General features: G+C 39.2%; 1 protein-coding gene across 1 annotated transcript in view; it reads right to left on the bottom strand.

The window, feature by feature from the left end:
• Positions 1-26050, bottom strand: part of LOC126767654 (neuroligin 4-like) — a 188515-nt gene that overhangs the window by 124623 nt on the left and 37842 nt on the right. Inside the window, exon 3 of the mRNA XM_050485139.1 lies at positions 15235-15290. The gene's annotated coding sequence lies outside the window, so the exon portion shown is untranslated. The remainder of the gene's footprint in view (positions 1-15234; positions 15291-26050) is intronic.

Here is a 26050-nt window from a genome sequence, read left to right as displayed (position 1 = left end):
CGTAAACCCATAGATCCAGCGCCCTAACTCTGTTATTAAACGCATCGAGTCACTTTGGGTTAAGATTAGTACGGTAAAGCTGACAAACCGATATGCTTTTTAAGATGGGCATCCTAGCCTCGCTGTCCTTTAAATTCGAATGGAGCAGTGCTGCATTTTCCTTGTGTTTTTTATTACTGGATAGGTGGACATCGCGAAAGTTTGGCCAGCGCTGGGCTATCATTGGTTTACTCGCTGTCGCAAAATTCTTTTGGCCCAATATCGATCGTAAGAGTTCCAGTGAGCTCTTTGACGCCAGTAAGTCGGCGTCTACGTTGTAATGTTAATAATCTTAACGGATGCCAGCGGCAGCAGCTGTTTGGAAGAATACGACACGGAAACATCTCAACAATTCCTTTTAGAGTGTCCGGAAGTTGCAAGATCAAGGCTGAAAAAGTTAGAAGCTCACACTTTCAGATGTCCCATCGAGCAGACAAATTTATACTGATCGTAAGGCGCTCTTAAGAGGACTTTTAAGATCTGAAATAGAAGTTCTGTTTTTATGGCAATCATTGGATCAGTCATCGAACGTAACCTAACCTAACTTTGTATTAAAACCTTTTAAGCTATTTGGCGAGATGTCTTCACGAAATTTGGCAAAGAATATTGTCCAAGCCAGTGGTAGAAAAAATTTGTGCAGAATGGACTACTATGGCATATACCATAACTGTCATATATAGCTTCATGCCATAAGAAATCCAGCTTATGAAGGGTAATATATTGTTTTCTTCTTGTTTTAATACTTATGAACGTCATTTGACGCTGCACAGAGGGAAGCCCTACAAGCAAGAACTACTTCCCTTTTAGAAAAAAGCAAGGAGAATTTTCGATACTACAAGATCCTTTCAGTGAAAAGTCGCATGAGAACGAATAATGTTTACCGGAATGTGTGTATGTGTTCGTTTAAGTCATGAATTTTTCGACATGCATGCAAATCGTCCGAAATGTCTGCTATCATATCGAATTGGCAAACATATGCTTGTTTAAATTGGCATCGGAATATTCCGACTGTAGTCCAGATGAATGACACATCAACTCACACACATACTCACACAACCTTGCCAAGCAGAAGAAGCATAAATTCGAAACTAAAATATGCATATCGAAATCCATTTGCAACAATTTAAATAAACAAATAAATGCATTAACCTCACCCAAGGGAAAATCGAAAAGCAAATGCGAATGGGAAAAAAACAACAACAAACGAGTTGACAAGATGCCGGGAGATGAATAAAAATGTACTCGAATATGAGTCGGTCGGACACAAGTCCGAGGCTGTGTGTCTTGAGATGACCACACATGTACGCAAATGCATGGTCACACACATGCACATCTCTGTATCAATCTGTTGGTCGAGTGCGCACACAAATACACCAACAAATGCGCATAAATCCATCAAATCATTTTGTTGTCAACCGCAAGGAGAGTAAAACAGAAGTCAATGACATCGCCGCTGGTCGCCGACCGAAGAAATGGAAGACTCAGAAAATATATGCCATGAAGTACTTGTAAAGCCTTGTTGGCAGTGCAGGCAAAGCGTGTGTTGAAGGGCAACAAGAAACTAATTTATGGCTCTGATAGCATTAAGTCCTGCGGTTGAATTGCCAGTATAGTTGAATGGCAGATTTTCGAGTGGAAATCCGAGATAACGCTAAGCTCAGGCATGTGCTAGCACATTGCCTTCGGAATCGCTTAGCTGCTTGGCATGACGAATTTCTTTAATTTGACATGTGCACTTATATATTTGATATGTGCATATATACGTTTATGTACACAACATATATAGTATAGTTGATAGCTTTAGCCAATTTTAAATATACGTCATATAAAAGTAAACAAAATTTTATCATCACTCATTGAAGTGTTCGTAAGCATAACACTTGGGACTCTCTAGCATGTATTTAATAGAGCGCTTTGGACATTCTTGTGGAAAATGTAAGTAACAAAAACAATTAAACGTACACTTGTGAAAAAAAACTTGAAAAGGGGTGATATATAAAGGGGTCAGTAGGGTTTCATAGAAATTTTTATTCTACAATAGAACTTTTTTCACATATCATGAGGTATATCGTGGAGTGTATAAAAAAATTTTTCGGAACTTTTTGATGACATCTATCGGAGAAATGGCTGTGTGAATGAGATGCGTTTTTTCACTGGCGGTCACGATTTCTCATGCTTGGATCATCTGAAACACAAAAAACCAATTTATTCTTTAAAAGTACGTGAATGTAAGTTTTCGAAATGCAAAAAAATATCTGCAAATCAGCCAAGAAGTTAGTGAATCGAAATTTGGCAAAAAAGCAATGGCTGGCATGTGAGGTTAAACTTAGAGTTTAAAGAATATTTTTAAGTGAAAATTGTAAGTGGCTGATCATAAAAATTTGGAGCTGATGTCAACACATCTTAGAAATATTTTCAACAGTGCTCAACCACTTTAGCTTTGTGCGCATATTAGTTCATTTTATGAATGTAACTAAATAAAATATTAAATTACTGACAACCTACAATATTTGAAAAGCGTCCAAGCGTGTTGCTCTTCCAATACGCTCGTCAATTAACGGCGATTTCCCACATTTCTCCGCCCGCCACTAAATTATATTGTTTTGAATTAGACACTCACCATTATTGTTGTTGTTATTATTGCCACAGCTTTACTAAACACTCATTTCACTTCATTATTGCTGCCACAAAAATTCAAATTGTCTGCTGCCAACAGAAGCGGTCACCAAATTTTGGCTTAGCGCCAAATCGTCGTCGCAACAAAGGCAGCCGCCTTGCCCGCAGTGGACGAGCTGTGCAGACAGCTGATGCGCTGTCGGTGACTTTTTGGCACAACAACAAAAAACGCACAGGTGATTTGTTTGGGCACAATTGTGCTGCCACCTGCCAAAATGTTGCCGCCGCCACAACAAATACTCGAACAAAAGCCAAAGCAGTTAAGAGGCGAACAATAGTTCAAGCGCCTGTAAATAGACTACGCTAAACAATATCAAACCGAGACAATACAAAACAAAACAAAAGCAAAAACCAACTGCAAAGTTGCCGCACGCCAAAGTGCCATTAGGTCGTGAGTGGCGATGGCGCGTTGCCCATGAATCTGGCAATATGAAATGTGGCAGGTCGAAACTTTTGCTCCAATTGCGTTTGTTATTGTTTGTGCTGTTGTAATTCACCATAGTTAGTTGCCCTGTCAAATGACATGTTGGCGCAGTTGGCGGCATTCGGTTACTAATTCATTTTTACCCTTATGTTTCACGTGCTTTTGTGAAAAATTATGTGCCGCCAAGTAACAACACTTCTTACTACAACAACAATGCCAGCAAACAGACGAACAATAACAAACACAAAGACAAGTAAATGGAAAGTAGATGAGGTGACAAGTGTTGTGCTTCAATTTATGTGCGCTTGTAGTCGTGATAATTTATGTAGGTCCTTGCCAGCAAACTTTTAATTAATTCAGCGCAACAGTCGCGACGCTGAGCATACACCTGTTTGCGTATATATTGATTTCCGTAATTTGTTGCCACAGACTCTTGGCGCTTGCTTTTCATTCGTTCGTTGCTGCACTTAACGCCGGAATAAGTCGACAACTGTCAAGAAAGTAGGCGAGCAGTGTAAAGACGCTTTCATAAAAGTTTTCTCAGTTCATTTATTGTGGACGACTTACTTCGTTTTCTAGCTCAAAATAGAAAATGGAAAAATTTAAATGAAATCATGGAGGCTAGGGTAGCGATATGGATAAAAACAGCGCAATATTATATACTTACTTTTTGTACCTATATACTATATAAAATTCCTAATTACATATATATTTACAAAAGCATTTATGACAATATAAGTATATCTAGAAATATGTTTTATTTACTTTAATTAGAAAAATTTAGCTTCAGCTGCACAAAAGCTCTAACAACCTTCACAGCGGCATTTCTTATAGATTTTCGCCGATTAGTTTATATGGCAGCTGTATGCTATATTTGTCCGATCTGAAAAATATCTCCAGGGATAGTAGCGCTGCCTAGGGTAAAACCCAATGATAAATTTGGTGGAGATATCCTGCCGAACAAAAATGAGAAATTTTTATTAACATTCGAAAGAACATTCTGTAGCATTTTTTTTTTTAATTTTCTACCAAATGTTGGCCGCAGTTACGTCTCAGATGGACCATCCGTTGAGACCAATTCTCGATGACTTGTTCCAGCATTTCGACTGATAGCTGGCGAATGACACTCGCGATGATTTGGATTTGTTCAAAACCCTGAATCGAAGTGGGATTGGCCGCATATACATACGTACTTTAGACTTTACATTTGCTCATCTAACGGTGTGATATCGCACAATCTCGGTGGCCAATCGACTGGTTCAAAAAGTAAAATTATTTGCACACCGAAGTTTTCTGTCAATAAATCCATTGATTAATGCGATGTGTTGGAAGTCGCGCCGTCTTGTTGAAACCAAATGTCACCGATATCACGAGCTTCAATTTCAGGCATCAAATAGTCGGTTATCATGGCGCGATTACGGTCTCCATTGACGGTTACGTTCTCGCTGGCATCATTTTTGAAAAAATATGGACTGATGATTCAACGCTTTTCGCCACCTGAAGAGGCGGTTGATGCGTTTAGAACTCTTATTTTGGTGATCCCTCAATCAAAGTAGCGAAAGTGCTTCGACTGTTAGTACAAACGCATGCAAAGTTGTAGAGATCTAAATGGAGAATATTTTGAAAATCCATAAAGCGATTTTCGATGATTAAAAGTTGTTTTTGTGCTCGAATTCCGAATCATAAAGGTAACCTTCTCGCAACTTGCTTTAGTTCTCTTATCGCAGAATATAAAAGTCAATCCTTGTACGTGTTCAGCCTGCTCTGTACGATTGAGTGTGGTTAAGAAGTCTTCAATATCCACACTTCCTCACAAATACGCTTTTATCGATTATTGTAAAATGCAAGTTAAGAATTATGTGCATATTTGCCTTAAATGTGCACTCATACATGCATACTCATACTCACGCACACACTTATATTGTAATTGCATAGCAATAAATTAATGAATCCGCATCTGGTATATAAGAGTATACATTTTCTCTGTGGTTTATTGAAAATGCAGTTGAATACTTGCCAACGTTGTCACAGCTGTCGTCGCTGTTGTTGCTGTTAATGTCGTAACGGTTGTTGATTTTCAAACTTTATGGTTCAGCGCATTGATACGGAGACGATATTTGACAGTTCGAATGATGGCATATTTCAGCGCAAGCTTCAGACATTGTTCATTGTTTTATAGCCCCACTAGAGCGCCGAAAAGTATGCCTTCGAGTTTCGTTGGTCAAAATTGCTTTGTAGTAGTAAAGCGTTATTTCGAAATGAATTATAAAAAATAGTTTCGCAGACTAATATAACAAAATTAAGCGGTATTTTTAGGATACTTTGAAACGAAGAATGCCAAACTGATTGATTTTAGTTGTTCTTCTCCAAAACACGCTGCTTTGCTTAGGTAAAAACACTCATTAAGGACATGTCTTAGCCATGAAACGTCTAGATGGTCCGCATATTGAGAATATCACATATTCTTTTGGTGGAAACTAGCCTTAACCTCTTAGCACTTCATTAACAGGGCTTAGCATTCACGTCGACGGACTCGGCTCAACTTAGAGGATTCAATTCCAATAATAGTTAAATTTTTTGCACTTTCAGGGGTTGCCTTAAAGTTCACTAATGGCCGGATGCATGTCCTTAATGCACTCTCTAATCAATCGAACACAGGTAGTAGTTCCATTTTTATAGTCTGAGTTTTACTGCCCAGCCACATTTTCGTTTCGCTGTTTCTATCAAATGCCCACTGGGCTTCGTTGAAAAACCACATGACACTGAATTGCCATCGCCGGCCAGCTTATACTCACAACAACCACAATACCAGTAACTGACCCAGAAACTTTTGTGAGAACAAATGGCGCTGCGCAAAGTGAGTGCGTTGCAACGCTTGGGTGCATTAAATATAATTGATTCACACACGCAAAAAGTGGTGCTCCCATTAAAACGTTTCCATTAATTAGTGATTGATATTTATAAAATGTGCATATGTGGTGTGGGGCGCGCAGTGCACACACATCACATCAATCAGTGGATTTATTGAGAGAACACTTCAGGCAGCAGATAATTTTGTGTGTTTGGGCCCCAACGACTGCAGTAAGATGAACCTTGCTAAGGGTAAGTGTTTCTAGCGTTCTACCCTAGCTGATCGGCGACGTTTGATTCTTGCTTTATTTAAAAATTTATGCTTCATATAATCATAATCTGAGTATCCAAAATTTGTCTTATTGGTGTTTCGTCAGCGAGCTTTTCTGTTTGCTTCTGTGTGTCGACTCTTATTAAGAGCCGTGTAGCAAAAACTAAAACCACATACGCTAAGCACTTAACTGATTTGACACTGACTAACGAATTCTCGTGCGGTAAAGGAAATGTGTTGAGCAAAACCAAATGAAAAACCTGCTCGTGCTTGCATTGATGTATGTACGTCCAGCTGACTCGTGATGAAAAATGTTTTCGCTGCACTTTGCATCGTCTCATTCGCTGTGGTTTTTTAATTACATTTCCGCAGGCTTCACTTACGCGGTTTTTCGCGCATTTCGTCTACTGCTCCACTTTTTTACGCCGCAAATATGAAATGTAAAATGTTGCCTTGCTGCATACTTTTGGGGGCAAAGTGCGTTTTTTGCGGCATTACTTTGTGCGCCAAAAACTATTGCTGCTCCGCATATTCGGTGAGTAAAACAACAGCGCCATTTAACAGCCAGCTTGTTGCAAGGTAGATATGCACCAATTACCATGGAGTTGGGAAAATAATAGCCTTCCGTTATGGTTGGCCGCTACAAATATATATATATATATATATATATCGACTGCATATGTGCTATATATAAATATATACAAGTAAGTTTGAATGTGTGTGTATATGTACTGCTAATGACTCTGTGTGCTGGGCGAAACAGTCGGCTCTTTCCATATCTCCTCCCTCCCAACCATTTTCAGGTTTCCATCTATATACTATGTATATGCTTGTACTTTATATGTCGGCATGCCAAGTGCAAACATTATTATTTTCGCGCTTTCATGCTTTGTGGTCGGTTTAATGAAAATTTCTTTATGGCTTCGTGCTTTTTAATTATCACTTATGTGGCACACAAGCTCCAATGGCTATTCATTCAAAAATCTACTTTAAAATATATCATATAAAATATTAATTGCACTTGTGTGCGCGCATTTGTGTGTGTACATGTGTGTGGGTAAATTGTACGCGTTGATTGAGGTTGTCTGATCCCTTGAGAGTGTCCTGCAGTTATGCGGCCTGGGAGTGACCTCCCCTTTAATGAGCCGTGGCTACATTTTGTATACACATTTTAAATCGATTCGTTTGATCAATTAACTGTTTGTCTGAGGGAATTAAAAATGGCGCTGCGCACGAAACAAGAACAACTTTAGCATAGAAATATTGCATATTAATAATATTGTGTTCCTAAAAGTCGTTTGATAAAGTGAAGCTTTGTTTGTATATCAAATACTGGTTCTTATATTTTAAACTGTACTAGTAAATATACACTTGTGTATTTAAAAATAATCGATTGTTTTTGTTTTTTGTGTTATCTGAGAATATTTTTGGAAAATTTTAAGCCGATAAAAACCTTCGGAGCTTTGAGCTTGTAAGCATTTTTTAATGTAAAAATAAATGATCAGGTTGACGAGTCAACTTAAAATCAATGTGATTGTAAGTCCGGCTGTCCGTTCGCCTAGTGTCGAAAATATTGCTGTAACTAGTGCAACAATTGAGGAAGACCTGAATCAGTCTCTCACACGTCGTTCTCAAGCATTGGGCATCTCTGTGACGTCGTTGCGGCGAATTTTGCGAAAAAATCTTGGACTACATTCTTAGAAGATCAAACTGACGCAAGTACTGAAGCCGCTTCACTACCAGAATCGTCCTATGTTCGTGAATTGGGCTGAGCAACAACTTCAAAATGATCCAGATTTTCATTGAAAAATCATCTCCAGCGATGAGGCTCATTTATGGCTGAATGGCTTTGTCAATAAGTAAAATATGCGTTATTGGTCAAGCAGCAACTCGCACGTACTCCATGCGTCACCATTGTATCCCGAAAAATTCCGGTTTGGTGCGATTTGTGGGCCGACGGCGCCATTGGGCCGTACTTCTTCCGTGATGATTAAGACCGGCACGTTACTGTGAATGGCAATCGCTATCGCACAATGATAACCGAATATTTTTGACATGAATCGGATGATACGGACTTGGACAATATGTGGTTTCAACAGGACGGCGCCAAAAGCCACACAGCGAATGCCACAATCGATTTATTGAAAACCAAGTTTGGTGAACGTGTTATCTCACGAAATGGTCCAGTTAATCGGCCGCCTCGGTCGGGCAATTTGACGCCGTCAGACTATTTGCTGTGCGTTTACGTCAAGTCTATGGTTTATGCCAACAAGACAGCGACGATTGATGAACTTCGTACGAATATCGAACGTGATTTATAGATTTATGCTTGAAAACCTTCGAAAATTGAGTTCAGCACCTGGACTTCTGCAAGCGTGTCCGTGGTGGCCATTCAAAAAAAATCGAATGTACTTTTGTAGCGCTCTTACTGAAAACCCATTAACATTAATTTTTGGAATATGTAGGCGGATGCCATTAGTAAAACGGAGATAAATTTAGAACCTACCTTTCTTTTGCGGTTTCAGCTTCCATGAAAAAACGTGATCGAACAAGAAGAATAAAGTCTTCTCTTCTTTAATCTACTATAACTAACTCTACATACTTTTCATATATTTTTTTTTCATACCATTTTAAGTGCGAAGCTTCTTTAGAACTCTATTGTTTTTCAAAAAACTACATTACTACTGGCCTCACACGCTGAATAGCTTCATGCTGTGCTGGGTATTTTGTTCGAGATCAGCTGCAATGCCTATAAACAGACGCTGTGTGCATTTGGCGATATTCACAAAAGCAAATTAACGGAACAATGCACGAACGTGCGGCGTGGCAACTTCAATTGTCATTCGCAAACAACGCGAAGAAGTTATAACAATAAGGCGAATTATGTATATATGTATGTATGTATATAAGAAGGACGCCCACATGTGTGCACAGGCGGTGGCCTTAGAGCCTGAAGTCGTTGCGCCCTCCCTCCATCGACGCATTATATAATTTGCTATTCCTGCTGCGCTTGTGTTTGAACGCGGCAAGTTATGCCGAACGAGTTTCGCTGCACCGCAAATTTCGAGCATAATTCAGACTTAGAATGCAAATCACCAAAGCAAACAAAAGCCAACACGAACACGTACACAGGTCCCAACAGCGGTACATCTTGACAGGCACACATATACGCGCTCACATACATGAAAGCACATAACAGCGTATAGTGGGTGGTCTGTTAAGGCGCATACCAAAACACAATGCCTAAAATATGTTTGCGCTTTGTGCCTCTCGGCGCCACAACAGCCGACGTATTGTAAAAACTTAATGCCATTGTTTGTTGAACAAAATTTACAGCATACATTTGGGCGTCACATACGAAGGAGTAGCGAAAATAAATGTGTTTTTTAAATGAGAGAACTTTCAGGCCGCGTAAATGCTATCGCTGTTGTGAATTATGATGGTCGAGAATAATTTTGACAAAAGTGTGCGAGGGCGCCTAAAAGGCTACTTTATTTTCTGAGAGAGGATGCTTTAAATTCTTGAAATTGACTGAAAATATGCGCCGGTTAAAATTTTTGAAATTCTGATAAAACTAGTAGTTGGCTTTTTTTTTCAAAGATCTAATGCTCATCAGCATGTTTGGTGCACTAAGATCTAACCATGGTACTTAATTGCATATAATGTTCATAGATGTTGCTAAAATTGCTATTAGACTCAGAGTATCTAAGTTAACACATGCCTGAACATTCGGAAGTCCTCACACGCTTTGGTTTTTCATCGGATCTTTTGGCACCCTAGCAGCGCTATCAGTAGACTTGGAATGGATCAGCGCTCCACACTGCTCGTCTTTTTCACAACTGGAAAGCTGGGCTTTGCGGTAATTTGACCAGCTCTGGGCTACCATCGATTCATGTGCTGTCGAAAGATCTTTTTGGTCGAACCTAAGAATACAGTAAGCTCTTTGCCCTCATTAAGGCCAGCCTCAACCTAGTTGTGGGTATTATAACAGGCCATTATCATTATCAGCGTCCACGCAGTTAGGTTGATCATCTTACCGGACAGCAACTGCAGAAGCAATATGAAAGATGACGAGCTGAAAACAAATCAGCACATTCTTCCTGATTGTCTCGCATTTGCAAGATTAAATCTTTGACACTAGGAAGCCCACACTTTCAGATACCCCACCGAACTGCTGGGAATATAAATTGAAAGCCTGAGCAAATTTTCATTAGCCCCAAGGCGTTTTGCTAACTTTTAAGTTCGAACTACAGGAGTTTAATTTCTATGGTTTCACAAAGTAGTGCATATTTTATCCAACAGTGGTCCAAGTGCGATCTCTGCATCAGCCATCAAACTTAACCTAACCCAACCCAGTTTCAAAAATACTGACATTTGTATTGGATATTACTTTACTTGGCGCCATTTAGTTTTCTTCAATTACCAGACAATGTGAGGCGCTTCTTCGGCTACGAAGTGCTTGCTTTCTATTTATCTGACAATTGCCAGCCATTTTCATGTACTCGGCGAGCGCGCTTAGCGCTTGTGCTGGCAAGTGTTGGTTTTCATGCCATAAACATTCAAGTGTCATTTGTAGCATACTTTTGGGAGCGCTGCGCCACCGAACCGGATGCAAATAAAATGCGAAAATCTGCCAGGCTCTCGCCAGCACAGCCATTGACAAGCTGGCAAGCAAGCGCTGCGGCACCGGGAAGCAGTGCGTCGCTTTTAATTTTATTTTATTCGCACAATTGGCCATTTGTTTGTTGGCTGCGTTGTTTGCTGTTGGCATTGTTGTTAGTTTGCTGAGTTTTTGTGTGTGCGTCAAGTGCTGCTGACACCATGCTCAACTAAGTTATGCAGCATTTTGTGGCGCCGCACTGTCTGTGCGCCAACAAACGCGGTTGCGCCGCTTAATGCAATGCAAACAATGCCGCTTAGATGAATAGTCGTGGCAGCGGATGGCTTGAAGGGGCGGGGCATAATGTGCATTTACGCACACACGCTAGCCAATTTATAAAAGCTTGCCGGGCGTTTGCGTTTCCAAACTAACCGTGGATCTGTGCGCGTGTGTATGTGCCACCGTTTGTGCAGTGGATGCTGCGAAAGCTGTTAATTTTGCGGAAATTAGTTTTCGCTGTGTGGCTGCTATTTGCAATGCTTTTGAGTAGCTCGTGTTTGTCGGCACTTCGCTCTCAATGGCTTATGGGCGCACATACAGACGGACAGTTAAGCTTTTGGTATCATAAATTTAATGCATTTTATTTTTTTTAATTTTTTTTTGGGAAATACGCGCCTACAAGTTCTAATACCAGGTGCAGTATTTTTTTTGAGGTTATGAAATACTAATTTTGAAAGAGAAAGCAAAAACAAAAATTATTCAAAGTATTAACCATAGGTTTTTACAAATTTTAACCACTTTTTCGGCAATTTGTACGTGTCATGCCAATATAAATGTTCTTCTTTTGAACCAATCAGACACTGTTCGACTTCTGCGTAGGAATTGAAGTGCTGCTCGGCCAATGCGTGTCCCATCGATGAAAAGAAATAGTAATAGAAAGGTGGTAATGCTGGTGAATACGGTGGCTAGGGTAGCAGCTGCCAGCCAAGTACTTTGATTGTATCCTAAACCGATTTTACGTTATGTGCAGGTGCATTGTCGTGTAACAAGATTACTTTGCCGAGTCTTCTGGCCCATTCTAGAAATTTTTCGATGCCACCTTCAAATCGATCATGGTTCACATTGATTATTTGCTGTCTATAGCAAATTAACTGTATCATAGATATTAACAGTATCATAAATAGGTTTTAGAAGCTTATGATATACATACCAAAGCCTTCTGATCCCATCTTGGCCTAGTATTCTGAGTGCGCTGAAAAACTTCTCCGTGCCTGCATATCTTTACAGCCTGATAGTTAGTTATTTCAACGTTAGTACTCTGAGTTATAACAAAAACTAGTGTTATAAAAAATACAAAATCACCGGTGGAGTGCCACAGGGGTCTACTCTGGAATATAACGATGATGAAGTACTGCGACTCCAAGTATCGAAAAAACGTAAACGTGCAGACGTCATTTCTGTGGTGGTAATAGCTAAACACATAGAAGATATCGTCACGGTAACCAACACAACAATATCACAAATTAGCGACTGGCTCGAAACTAATGGACTAACCCTATCAGAGAGCAAGACAGAAGCCGTACTTATTACTGCCAGAAAAACCCGAGAAGTTGCTATATTCTGCCTGAAAGGTGGCCATCAAATATTTGGAAATTGTTCTTGATACAAGATTGTCGTTTAAAGAACACGTGGCTTATACATATGAAAAAGCTACGAAAGTATGCAGAGCTCTAACCCGGCTAATGCTCAATATGCGTGAACCAGAACTAAACAGGAGACGAGTGCTAGCCGGAGTATTAAAGTCAGTTGCTCTATTCGGCGCCCAAATATGAGAGAAAGCCCTCGAAATCAAATCGTATCGTCGCGGCCTATTTTTCACGTACACCATATGCGTAATAAGAGTATGTGCCGCGTTTCGTACGGTATTTGAGGATGCTGCCTAGTTATTTGCGGGCTTACACACACTAGACTTCTTAGCCAAAGAGCTCACATACCCGCGTTGAAACTATCTTTTGCATGTTGCTTCTGATATAGCATGCCTCGACAATTATACGATGCGTCTGTAAAGCACTTTTCTTAAAATGGGAACAAAAAATTAATGCTTTCCGCAAAAAATCATCACATTTCGGTACGAAGATTTGACATTTTCGACACAATGAAAAGATGTGATATACAAGGTATGTCGCAAAAGAAACAGGACTGTTAAACAAAACAAAAAAAATTAAAATTTTTCAAAAGTTATATTTTTTATTCAAAGTAGTTTCCTTGTGCTTCGATACAGCGTTTAGCCCGGTCAATTAGCATTTCAAATGAGTGTTTAAGGTCATTTTTCGGAATGCTCTTGAGAATATCGGTCGTCGCCTTTTGGATAGCTGAAATGTCCAGAAACCAGAGCCCTTTCATGCGCAAATGAAGTTTTCCAAATAGGTAAAAGTCACACGGTGCCAGATCAGGTGAGTAGGGTGAGTGATTAATGTTAAATATGGAGTTTTTTGTCAAAAAATCAGTGACAAGCGTCGACCGATGACACGGCGCATTATCGTGCAACAGGCGCCAGGACCCTGCCTCGCGGTATTGTGGTCGAGCACGACGAATGCGTGACAAAAGACGCTTCATAACACCAAGGTAAAACATAGCATTAATCGTTTGGCCAGTTGGGACGATCTCTCGGTGTACAACACCCTCGGAATCGCAAAAGCAAATCAGCATTTTCTTTATTTTTGACTTCTGAAGACGACCGACTTCTCATCGTCGCAGAGGTCCTCACGACTTTCTTGGAATCGCTAGGCACTGATCACCATAAACTTTTTTCATCATTTGAAATGTTTCAGTAAACGTTTTCCCAAGTTTAAAACAAAATTTAATATTTGCTCTTTGTTCAAAATGCATTTTACGACCGACGACCAAAAGCTGCTGTCACTTTTTGATCGATAACATCGACTGTAGTTATCCAATTGTTTTAAAATTTTTACGAAATGTCAACAAGAGATCAAACTTTTTATTTCATATACCCGCCAATAGGTGGCGCCACCAGAAACAGTTATATTTAAAAAGTTCGGTTTCTTTTGCGACAAACCTTGTAGTTTGTTCAATGACGGTAAGGTTATTGAATATGTTTGACAGATGTCATGGACACCAAACAGAGAAAAATGAAAGCTCGTTCATAACAAATCTTCCCTATCAACGCATTTGTTGCTTAACTCAATGCATAACTTAAACTTAAATCCATGCTCACATGACGACCGTCATGAGCATTCGTTTTCATACGCCTTCGAGTAGGTGGGCTTTAATACAAGTATACCCTCTGAAATTATTCAGAATCTCATGAAGGTTGTTAGCTTCTGCTGATTTATCGCCGCGGGCATCTGTATAGCTTTCGTCCCATCCTTTTCATCCATATATTCCTATCTTTCTGTGTGAATAAGGCACAATCATCTTGTTTAAATTTTTCTTTAGAAAAAGTCTAGCCGTGCACAGCCAAAGTCACTGCCAGAGTTGTGACGAAAATCGTCTGGCAGTCCAAGCAAAAAAAGAATTACAGCACAAGTCCGCTTTGCTTTAGCTATATCTTTTATCTATACAAAAGTCTATGCGCCAAAAAGTATGCCAAGTTTGTAGTAAGACAAATTATCGTTGCGAAATTAAGATGATGACATGCAGAATGGCCAAAAGCAGACGCTAGCGAACAGCATGCGTAACCCGCACTCTTCGCCAAGGCAACACAATAGCGGTAACAATAGCTACAGTAATTACAACAACAACAGCGCTAGCGCAGACATGGCCTAACAAAGGAATAAATAGCAGTCGATGAAACGGAAAATGGCGTGTAAAGGCATGAAGACAATCACTTATTGACAAGACGCCATCCGCCAGTGTGCTTTCACCGCCAACTAGGGAGTTCCAGTTGGATTGCTGCCTTTGCTGTGGCGCTGCCTGTTTGTCTACCTTGACGGCAGCGCGGTAGGGGGGAGGTCAGCGCGTTTGATGCGTCACTGTCTGCGTCGGCGTTCGTGCATGACGAAAATTAATCACATGCAAACCAAATATTCATTTACGCTTACTACAACAACAAAAAATACACCCAATTATGCTAATTTCATAAAGTTGATAAGATTTCGTTTGCTGTTTGTTCGTCTGCAATTTCGACTAGACCATTTGCGTTTATTTTATTAGCAGATAACGCGCTGTGAACTCTTGCCTGTTTGGCTCTCATTGAGTGTGTAGCGCAATGAGATTTCGCTTTCGATTAATTTAAATTGCCTGCTGTCCATAATTTATATTAATTGCACTGATTGAATTTCGCTTAAACTTTAGTAATAAATCAGAAATATGATTCAGGAGATAAGCGTGCTTGGAAATTCGCTTATAACTTACCCTTATCTGTAACTGGTTTTTGTTGTTGCGTTGCACGTTTAGTCAGACGAATTTTACTGTAATTAGAAAAAGACGGAATAATTTCATTATTTTTATACACTTTCCGTGGAAGTTGGCATTTTATCTAAACTGAATAGCTAGAAATAATTACTTTTTTATATATCTGCGCTTGCTTTACGAGTTTATTGACGAACTTTGAGGCAAGAGCTGCTTCAGTGTGTTTTGATTGTAGTCAGTACAGAAGAAGACTTCAGAAGGAGGTACAGAAATGAGTTGAGCATATACTTGTATATATGTATATACTTAAAATGCAAAAGGGCATAACTTGAAACGCTTTATGATGTGTTCATAAAATAATTTTAAATTTTTTAATATTCTTTTGAGGACTTGTTTTTGCAATCTTAATGAAATTCAGAAAGAACCCTTTGCTAATAATCGTGCATTCTCTTGTTTAGTCTAAAATGAACGAAATAGGGCAATACTTCTCTAGTTTAATTTAGGGTTTTGCTAACACCTGAAAGCTTTTCTCGGCTTTGATGGTTACGAGAGTACAAAATGTTCGGTTGCATCCGAACTTAGCCCTTTGCGAGGCTATTTGTAACACCCAAAAGGAGATGTCAAAGACCCTATTAAGAATAAATGTAAATTATAATATATAAAAGCATGATTCTATCTTCATTTTGGGTAGTCGAAAAAATCTTTTCGTATTTTGTCAATAGATGTCTTGCAGTCGTATATCTCCACTGCTAACAATTACATTGTGCCACACCAAATAGTTTTGGAAAGGTGAGAGTTTAAGCCTCGTTTAATAAAATTAAATTCGGGGAAGTTCAAAAAAGTAACAGCTGTTCAAAAATAAATGAAAATAATGAAGAATTTTTTATTTTAAAGTTTTTGTATAAAATTGAGAAGAATGCCAAGCAAGCCACCAATGGAATTTGTGAAGTTTACGGAGGCGATGCTGTATCAGGTCGTGTAGCACAACAAAGGTTCGCTCGCTTCCGTTCTGGAAATTTCGATTTATACTGATGAAAGCTTTACACTGATGGAATAATTTCTCTAGCGGAAAAATGGCAAAAAGTGGTCGAACAAAATGGTACATATTTGGTTATTTATTTATTAGTATAAAAAAAAGGAATTAAAATTTGATTTGAAATACGAAAACACTTTTTCGACTGCACAATATGTATATCTATTTTAAACTGTTTTCACCCACGTATGGAACAATGACGCCACATAACAAGTCTATTGAAAAGTCTTGGTCGAATATAGGGCCCACTAGAGGCCATATTCATGCATATGGTTTTTAATTAGCCCAGATCTTTAAAAGATGCGTATAAAAATTTTACAGTTATCGAATCATTGGTTTGTGAATTGTATCATTTAAATGAAGCAACTTTTGTTATTGAAAAAACGTTAACTTCGGCTGCACCGAAGCTAATATATCCTTCACAGATTATATTATTACCTTAAGCACTAATCCATGTCAAATTTCGTGAAGACACCACGTCAAATGTGAAAGTTTTCCATACCAGCACTAGATTCCGATCGTTCAGTTTGTATGGCAGCTATATGTTATAGTGGTCCGATATCGGCAGTTCCGACAAATGAGCAGCTTTTTGAAGAGAAAATGACGTTTGCAAAATTTCAAAACGATATCTTAAAAACTGAGGGGCTAGTTCGTATATATACAGACGGACAGACAGACAGACGGACGGACATGGCTAAATCGACTCAACTCAACATACTGATCATTTATATATAATATACTTTATAGGGTCTCCGTCGCTTCCTTCTGGGTGTTACAAACTTCGTGACAAACTTAATGTACCTTGTTCAGGGTATAAAAACTAATAAAAAGAAATTTCACGTGTTGCTTAATCATCTTGCTTTTTTAAGACAAAAAAAACGGTAGAAGCAAAAACTTGGCTCGATGACGAGTTTCCGAACACTGCCCCAGGAAAGTCAACCATCAAGAATTGGTATGCTAAGTTTAGACGTTGTGAAATGACGCTGAACGCCGAGGTCGTCCAAAAGAAGTTGTTCCCGACGAAAACATCAAAAAAGTCCCCAAAATAATTTTAAAAGACCATAAAGCGAAGTTGTTCGAAATAGCAGGCACTCTAAATATGTCATGCGAATGTGTTCACCATATCATTCACGAATATTTGGGTATGAGAAAGCTCTCTGAAAAGTAGGTGCCGCGTGAATACACTTTTGACCAAAAACAATGACGGTTCGATCATTTCACTCCGAATTTCAATCGACAGTCATCCGAGTGAACTGCACACGGTAAACCCGCTCCAAAGCGTGGAAAAAAAAACAGTCAGCTGGCAAGCTTAAGGTGTCTGTGTTTTAGGTTCCGCGTGGAATAAATTTTACTTACTGCTTTGTAAAAGGAAGGACCATCAACAGTGACTAGCTATATAATCATAGCATTATGGGATCTTTTGAAGGACGAAATCTCTAAAATACGGCCGCATTTGAAGAAAAGGGAAATGCAGTTTTACCAAGACAGTGCATTATGTTACAAGTCAGTCAAAACGGTGTGAAAAATCCATGAAATGGGCTTCGAATTGCTTCTACATCCAACGTCTTTTTCAGATCTCCCCCCACCGACTATTTACTGCTCTCAGAACTGAGAAGAATGCTCGCTGGGAAGAAATTGTCGTCGACTGAAAAACAAACATAGTCTATTTTAAAGCAAAGGACGATTGGTACTATCAAAATGGTATCGAAAAGTTTGAGTGTCGCTGTAATCAGTGTAGCACCCTTGATGGGAACGTTCAATAAAAAAAAATGAATTTCTGCGAAAAAAATGTGTTTTACTCTACCAGGTTGCGAACTTTTCACATGGCCTGTTTATCAGATGTATAGATTTTTGGATCGGCAGTGGATCGAGTCAGCACGTTTTTATACTAGTCTGTTGTAGTTGGGTGTCAAACCCCATGTGGTTGTTTGGTATTCGCTGTTTAGTGTCTCGAACCATGAGCAAATGAATCTATCTCTACTATTAGTGCAACACGTTGCATGATTACAAACTATTATAAATAATTTTTAATAGAAGGAAAGTAAGTGATCCAGGACTAAACGAACAACGTGCGTTTTGGATTTCAAATCTGAGCTGCAACTCTCAATATGTGCTATGTGCACATATGTATATCTGAAGTATAAATTGCATAATATGGAAAATTATGCTATTCGTATATTTGGGACTAAATGGTAAATTATGCAACATTCAAAACTCAGCAAGCAAAAGCGAAGCGATATGTATGTGTGAAAGTTATCAGCATCAATTTCAGTAATATCATATTACATAAGGTAGATGAGTGTACGTGTTGTATAATATGCATGCCAACTAACTGGTATGTAACTGATTGTTGGTGCGCGTATTGAAAAAATACCTCTACACTAGCGCTGAAGGGAAATCGCGGCTTAATTGCGCAATTAACCAAATCGGTTAGGCGCCTTCTGTGCCACCTGCCGCTGCGCTGCCTCCGCCAGTCACTTACCAGTCATTCGCTTGAGAAAATCTGTGTTGCCACAAAAGCGCCACGCATTCGTGTACACGTGTATTCCACATTCCGAGCAAAAATTAAGCAAACGACAACACAAAAATGCCGTACAAACAATTTTTTGATTGCAATTTTCAGCTTTTATTTTTGCGATTTTTCATATTTGCCCAGATTCACAATGCCATTCGCGCGCAATGTCGCTGCGTCAGAGCAAAAGTGGAAATAAATACTCGTGCTACAGCAAATAAGTATTTCAAGTATTTTGTAGAACAAGCCAAGTACGACGCTTTTGTCGACACATACACATGTACACGCAGATACTCACATACACTTATACGTACATATGTATATTATTTTGCGCCGGGATGTTGCATGTTGTCCTAGTGGACTGGAAAAAATGAGCGCAAGTTCGGCAGGCGGCTGCATGGCTAAAGCGCCTGAAGTGCTGCCTTAAATGCGAGACGCAACTGTGTGGGGCATGAGATATGTCTCTGCACTGCTGTCGTGCTGTCCTTGTGGCATATACGAGTGCCCTGCTGCCACTGTGGCCTTGCTCATGCTTATCTAGGCTACGCGCATGCACTATTTGGAGCGTTTTTTTTTCAGTTAAATAAAATGGAAATAAACATGTCAGTCTGTGTGTTAAATTGGTTTTAAATTTATGCGATTCAGCTCATATAACTGTGTCGTATTTAGGCGAATCTAAACCGAGCTGAGGCTAGAGTTGGGAAATAGCTCAAACGGTCATGCGTTCACTGCGAGTTATGTAATCAGCAAATAGTATTTTATTAGATATGTATATTAGGGTAGGTCAAAAGCAGCTTCTTCTTCTTTCTTAATTGGCGAAGACACCGCTTACGCGATTATAGCTGAGTTAACAACAGCGCGCCAAGAGGTCCTTCTCCACCTGGTCCTTCCAACGGAGTGGAGGTCTTTCTCCACCTCTGCTTCTACCGGCGGGTACTGCATCGGGTTCACATTCTCCTGGCGTTGTACGTTCACTGCCATTCAGAAGGCTGGAGAAGTGTTCCCTCTATATTTTAAGTATGCACTGGGCATCGGTCACTAAATCACCTTTAAGGGTTCTACAAGAGTATGCTCTTTTCTATCTGCAAATGTGTCTCGCTTCCCTCTTCAACTTTCGGTATCTGTCCCATCCTGCACGTGTTGTGGTCAATCGTGTTCTTTTGCATTTTCCGAAAACCAATGGTTTCGGCTGCAGCTGTACGTAAAAAGTTTGAAATGCCGCCCCACAGTTCCCTTATACCGAGTTGGTGACGAGTGCTCTCAGAGAGCAGGAGTGCAAGTCGTGTAGAAAATCGTTCTGTGTCTGTTATGATTGCAGCTTCTCGACGTCAGACATTCCTTCTGTTTGTTGGCGTGCGTTTTTTGCTGCACAGAGGCGGGTGCGAATTTTGGCTGAAACAAGATAGTGGTCAGAGTCGATGTTAGCACCTCGGAGCGCACGCACATCTAAAACACTGGAGACGTGTCTTCCGTCTATCACAACATGATCGATCTGGTTGGTGGTTTTTCGATCCGGAGATAGACAGGTGTCTTGATGAATTTTCTTATGCTGGAATCTAGTACTACAGATAATCATATTTCAGGTCCCGGCGAAGTCGATCAGCCTTCACTTCAGCCTTCACTCCAACGAGGACATCAATCAGCTGGGCAGCGGCACCTGCCCAATACTTGGAGAGACTTTTCTAGAACTGTCTAAGTATTATTTTCAGAGAGTCAAGCGGAAAAATGATTTGTTTTTATTTCACCGACCCTAATGTATATATATATATACATACATATAAGTAGAATTTGCTCCTCAAGCATCAAATGAGTTTCTTCTGGTAGCTTCGCAAATTATACACAGTCGCATTGTTGTAATCCGGTTTATGAAATTGGCATATTTTTGTTAAAAATAATGTGTATTTTTTCTATTTTGCGTAAATGTTTTCGCTTTTTATAGCAGCATTACTCACAGCAGTGGTTGGCATCCCGAAGACATGCTCTCTTTGAATTATATATTGCAAGATTCCAATGGCGGCATGTAGGGCACAACCAATATACATTTTTAAAAGGCAGACGCACAAGCAGTCGTCGCAGGTAGGCGGCTGCGGCAGGCATGAACGCTTACAACAGATAAACTTTTTCTCACGCATACATCATCAGACTATATCTAACATACACTCTCAGCCTACATCTAACATACAGCAATTTGTACGTACATGCGCTTATTATATGTATAAGTTGACGCCTGTGTGCCTGTGTGCCTACATAACACTGCTTCGTTTATGCCTCAAGGACATGTGTAGGATACGTTTGCATTTTTATCAATTCAGTTCAACGATTTGCGCCAGTTAGGTAGACTTGCTTGTTGCTGCGTGCAATTTCATCAGTAAATTTACTGGCATCAGAGTCAGTTCATGGAAATTGTTCAAATATTTAGTGTGCGAAATTATACAGTGAAAGTTGCCGCACGTTACGCAATAGAAATGTGTATATTGTCACCTAAAATGTAAAACAACGTTACTTCACTTTTCATAAGTTTACAGCCGAAGAAAAAACGTGTAATAAAAACCACTCAAGTTAAAACAAAATTTGTGTTTTGGTTATAAAATGGCTATATATTGGTTATATAGTGGTTATGTATTGGTTATATCTAAAAACGGAAACTGAAAATTTTATCCACATATATGTAATATGATGTAGTGAATCGTAAGCAATAAAACACTCAATTTCGATTTTTTGGATGCTACGTTGTTTTGCATCTCAGGTGACCGTATGTAAGTAAGCAAGAGTTAACCATGGCGTATACGTAACATATTGCTGAATAATCAAATATATATTTCTGGCTATATTTCCATTAGAGTTGCTAAACTTTATGTCTGTGGCCGTAATAAGCACCTGAAAATATACTGCGGAATGTCGACATCAAATCAAATGTTTATAAACAGCTGAAAAATGATGCAAAACTGCTTTTTTAGTTCATTTTTGTAGTGATAGCTGTTTAGTCTGTCTTTCGTGGCATTTGCTGAGAAAATTGGCTATAGAATATAGTAATGCATATATTTTTTTTAAAACAATTAGGAAGTTGAGACATCAACAAATATAAAGCGAACTGACTTGTTAAAAAAATGTAAAATTTTGATGTAGGAATTTTTCAATGAACATAAGTTTCTTTTTTGCTTTTTATTTTAAATAAAAAAATACTATGTGTTTGTGGTATAAGAGGCATGTTTACACCAAACTTCGTAAAAAAAACACAATTTTTGTACAGGATATAAATAAAAATTCCAAAAACTTGAAAATTTGAATCTTTTTTAAATTTTGAGGTTATGTATAAAGGATGTTCGTACAAACGTTAACGATCTCTTTAATAACTACAACTTTGCTATACAACTTTTTTCTATAGAACTCGAGATTTTGCCGGAAATTCTGTTAAGCCGTGTTTAACCGGAAAAAGTTTACCCTCTTTTTCTGCTTCCCGAGCTCAAATAGCCTGTAAGTTATTTTCTCTTTAATCTTTAAAACGGTATCTTTGTTTTCAATGGGCTTCAATATACTTTGGAATATGGAATAAAAGTCTTCCTCTGCTTACCCCGAGTGGGTATTGCGTCGAACACACTCAGAACTGGAGAGTTTTCATCCATTCGGACGACATGGCCAAGCCAGCATAGCAGCTGTCTCGTACAGCTCGTAGTTCCATTGACTGTAATTTTCGCCGCTGCCAATACGCAAAGGATCAGCACTCACGACGCGGTTGCTCGCAGCATTTGAAAGCGAATAAAACTGAAAAAAAAATATAAAGGATAATTTTTACTGGAAGCAAACAGAGTGCACCCACATGAACACCGCAAGCGAAACACTTATGAGCGATGTCAACAGTGAGCGCACAACAAGAGCAACTTCGCTGCAGGGACAGTTCGATAGTACACAGCTCCTGGGCTAGCCAGCTTTATTACTAACAGACCGCTACAACAATACCAATTAATAATATTCGTTAATGCAGCGTCTGGGTGTGATAAATTTTATTAAAAAATTAGTTGTTGCGGCGTGAGCCGTCAACAACAGCTGACAGCTGAGCCGGTTGATTGTGTGCGCGAAAATTGTAATAACAACAATGCAGCAATTTGTGGAAGTGCTCGCGGGCGAGTTACACAAAAGCAATTCACATTTGCCGACATAACAACAAAAACAAGTGAAAATTTTTATAACCAACAGGAGTGTTAAGCGTGTCGCGCGTCGGCAGTACTCGTGCGTTGTTTGTACTACAGGGTGGTCCTTAATATGAGGTTCTGGTGGCATTTAAGGTTTTTCAGTTGTGTAATGTAGAGAAAAGATTTGAAATTCAGCGCGTGCTGTCCACTCGAATGACTGTCGCAGTCAACACTTCAAACATGTAGTCACCCATGTTGAGACCTAGCATTCATTATTGTACGCAGAGAGGAAAATATAGCAGCCTTAGCTGAGAGTGTACTCGAAGGCGGTGGAGAATCCATTTGGTGCCGTCTGTTTCGCTGTATGGGCTCTTAAAAGTTCCAACAAGTTCCATTTCTCAGCGATGAGGAACATTTTCGGCTCGATTACATAGCAAAATTGGCGCATTTGGATCAAAGAGGAAGCTGAAGACTCGAAAGCTGCCATTTCGTTCATAAAACACCACGGCTTGGTGTGGATTGCAGGCCGGTAGAATCATCGGTCCATATTTCTTCAAAAATGTTGCCGGTGCCATGATAACCGACTATTTGATACCTGAAATGGAAGCTCGTGATCTCGGCGACATTTGGTTTTAACAAGAAGGCGCCCCTTTCCACAAATTGCATCAATCAATGCATTTATTGAGAGAACACTTCGGTGAGTAGATAATTTCATATTTTGGGCCGGTCTATTGGCTACCAATATCGTGTGATATCACACCGTTATTAGACTTTTTCGTGTAGGGATATGTAAAGTCAAAAGTCTTTGAGGACAAACCCGCTTTGATTCCAGCCGAGATGCTCGAACGAGTCATCGAAAATTGGACTCAACGGATGGACCATCTGAGACGTAGCGCGGTCAACATTTGAAAGAGATAGTCTTCAAAAAGCCAATGCCAAAGAGTTCTTTCGAATGTTAATAAACAATCCTCATAAAATTTGAAGTTTTTGTGTTTTTTCTTTAAAAAAGTAGGGAACATCGATTTTGCGATTGGGATATTTCATTTTTAAGAAATCACAAATTTAAAAATGTAAGTATTGGGAAAAAATCGCAATGTAGACGTCATTGGATCGCGGAAGGGGGTTCAATTCAAGAAATAAAGTGCACCGCGACCAACATCTCATCATCTACAAGGTGGGTTCCAATGTAAACAGGACTTTTTGAATCTAGCGCCCCTTGGTGGCGCCATCTATAAATTGATTATGCCGAAAAAAGCATGTATTCTGTTTTTTCTTTTAAGGTCCTGTTTACTTTGGAAAGAACCTTGTATATGCGGTCTCCTTCTCCCAAGTGGGATGGCAAATGGCGGGATCTGTTAGCAACTTATAAAGTGATTTCTGTTCGACTCACACCCTTTCGTGACTAATATATATGTCATTCCAGCGGGGTATATGCCACACATAAAATATGCATAAAAGATATAAATCAGTTCAGACACATTGTTCGCATAACGACCTGTATTATGCTTTAAGCATATGAAAATAAGAGCTTCCAACAATATTAATTGACGATTGCGAAATTAATCAGATTTTAAAATTAATCGGATTGCAAAATTTATGATTTGTGCGCTTTGTGTGCAAAATACTAAACTAAATAAATACTAAAAATTCGTGGCTTCGATCATTTGCTGCCATATTTGCTTTCCAAATTTAAATTCTCTCATAAATATTTGAATCAACGAAATAATTGCGTACATAGGTCGAAGATACATAAAACGTCAAATAAGTGAAATATGTGTGCTTTGTTTCAATTAATTTTTAATAATCAAATACTCCAGCACATTTAAACACAATTCAATTAGTTACTATACTGCATGCTGTCAAACTATCTAATAAGTTAATTGTACCCACAATGGGACATATTGTTTCCCAACATGGTCAGCATCCAGCTGCTGTAATGACTTTGTGGGGAGTCTCTTATAAAGGCGTTACATCTCTTTGCTTCTATGAATGAGGGCGTAAAAGTGGGTCAAAAGTGTACAGAGAAAATGATGTAGAAGGAAAAAAACATTTAATCTGCCAATAATTGCGCTCCAGCATAGAAGGCAAAAACCATCCAGCAGTCTGTAAGCGCAGATTTGAGTCTATTGGACTACAGTTTGTGGTCAGAGTTGGAGAACATGGCCTATCTAATACGCTGAGACGAAACTTTGGAGAGTCTCAAAAGCCTCCGTGCCTGCTGCTATTGATTAATGAATGACTCGTTTGAAGACTAGTGTGAAAGAAAAGGTGTTCATTTAATATTTATCTGACTTGTTTAATATATAGACCGAATCTGTCATTTTATTAAGATGAGGATATCTAAATTTGTTCAGAAAGCCCATGATGTTGAAGTGCAATGAAATATGATTTACAGAAATGAAGGTGAGATAAATAGAACTGAAAGGGAAGACCTAATAGAAGGTATCTTTGTAGTCTCCTAGATTGTTGTCTACCATACAGTTGGATCGTAAGTACGTTATCATAAATTTCCTTTTGAGGGAGAGAAAAGGACCGCTCACATTTAAGTATCGATGGCAGACATCATTTCCCACATAAGAAGGTGCAACCACCACAGACCGAAGAACTTTATTTTTAAAGGGTTAAATAACTTTAAAATCTGAATCAGTTGAGCTTCCTCAGATTTGAATTCCAAACGACCAAATCGGTTTGTATATTGCTATATATGTATGTATATGAGAAGCGTGTTATTGTTGTTGTTGTTGTGGTAGAGTTCTAACGAGTTGACAGGCCTTGGCCGGATAAAAAATCCGTGTCCTTTATGGTTAGGTAGACCCGACTGTCGTGTAACGGGCGGGAATTGATCCTAGGAGCCAGTCCAGCTGCACAAACCTTAACCTGAGTTGGGTTCTCTGATCATGTAAGGACACTTGTGGGCATGTTTCGTGCCTGAGAGTATACACCACTTCTATGAACTTTTCAGTATTAAAGCCAATGTTCCGTTTGGTGAATCAAAACGGCTCGACTGACGAACTTGGAATTTATACACCACTTTCTTGAATACACAAGTTTGTCAGGTAATCACGCACGGAGTCGGATTTTCATAATAATTTTAGTTTTTAAGACACTCTAAAATAAGAAAACAAGCAATAAATGCAAAAAAAA

This window comes from Bactrocera neohumeralis, chromosome 2 (genome assembly GCF_024586455.1).
Source record: "Bactrocera neohumeralis isolate Rockhampton chromosome 2, APGP_CSIRO_Bneo_wtdbg2-racon-allhic-juicebox.fasta_v2, whole genome shotgun sequence".
Classification (NCBI taxonomy): Eukaryota; Metazoa; Arthropoda; class Insecta; order Diptera; family Tephritidae; genus Bactrocera; species Bactrocera neohumeralis.
The sequence above is the reverse complement of the archived record's forward strand: the minus strand, read 5'-3'. Positions and strand labels throughout refer to the sequence as shown.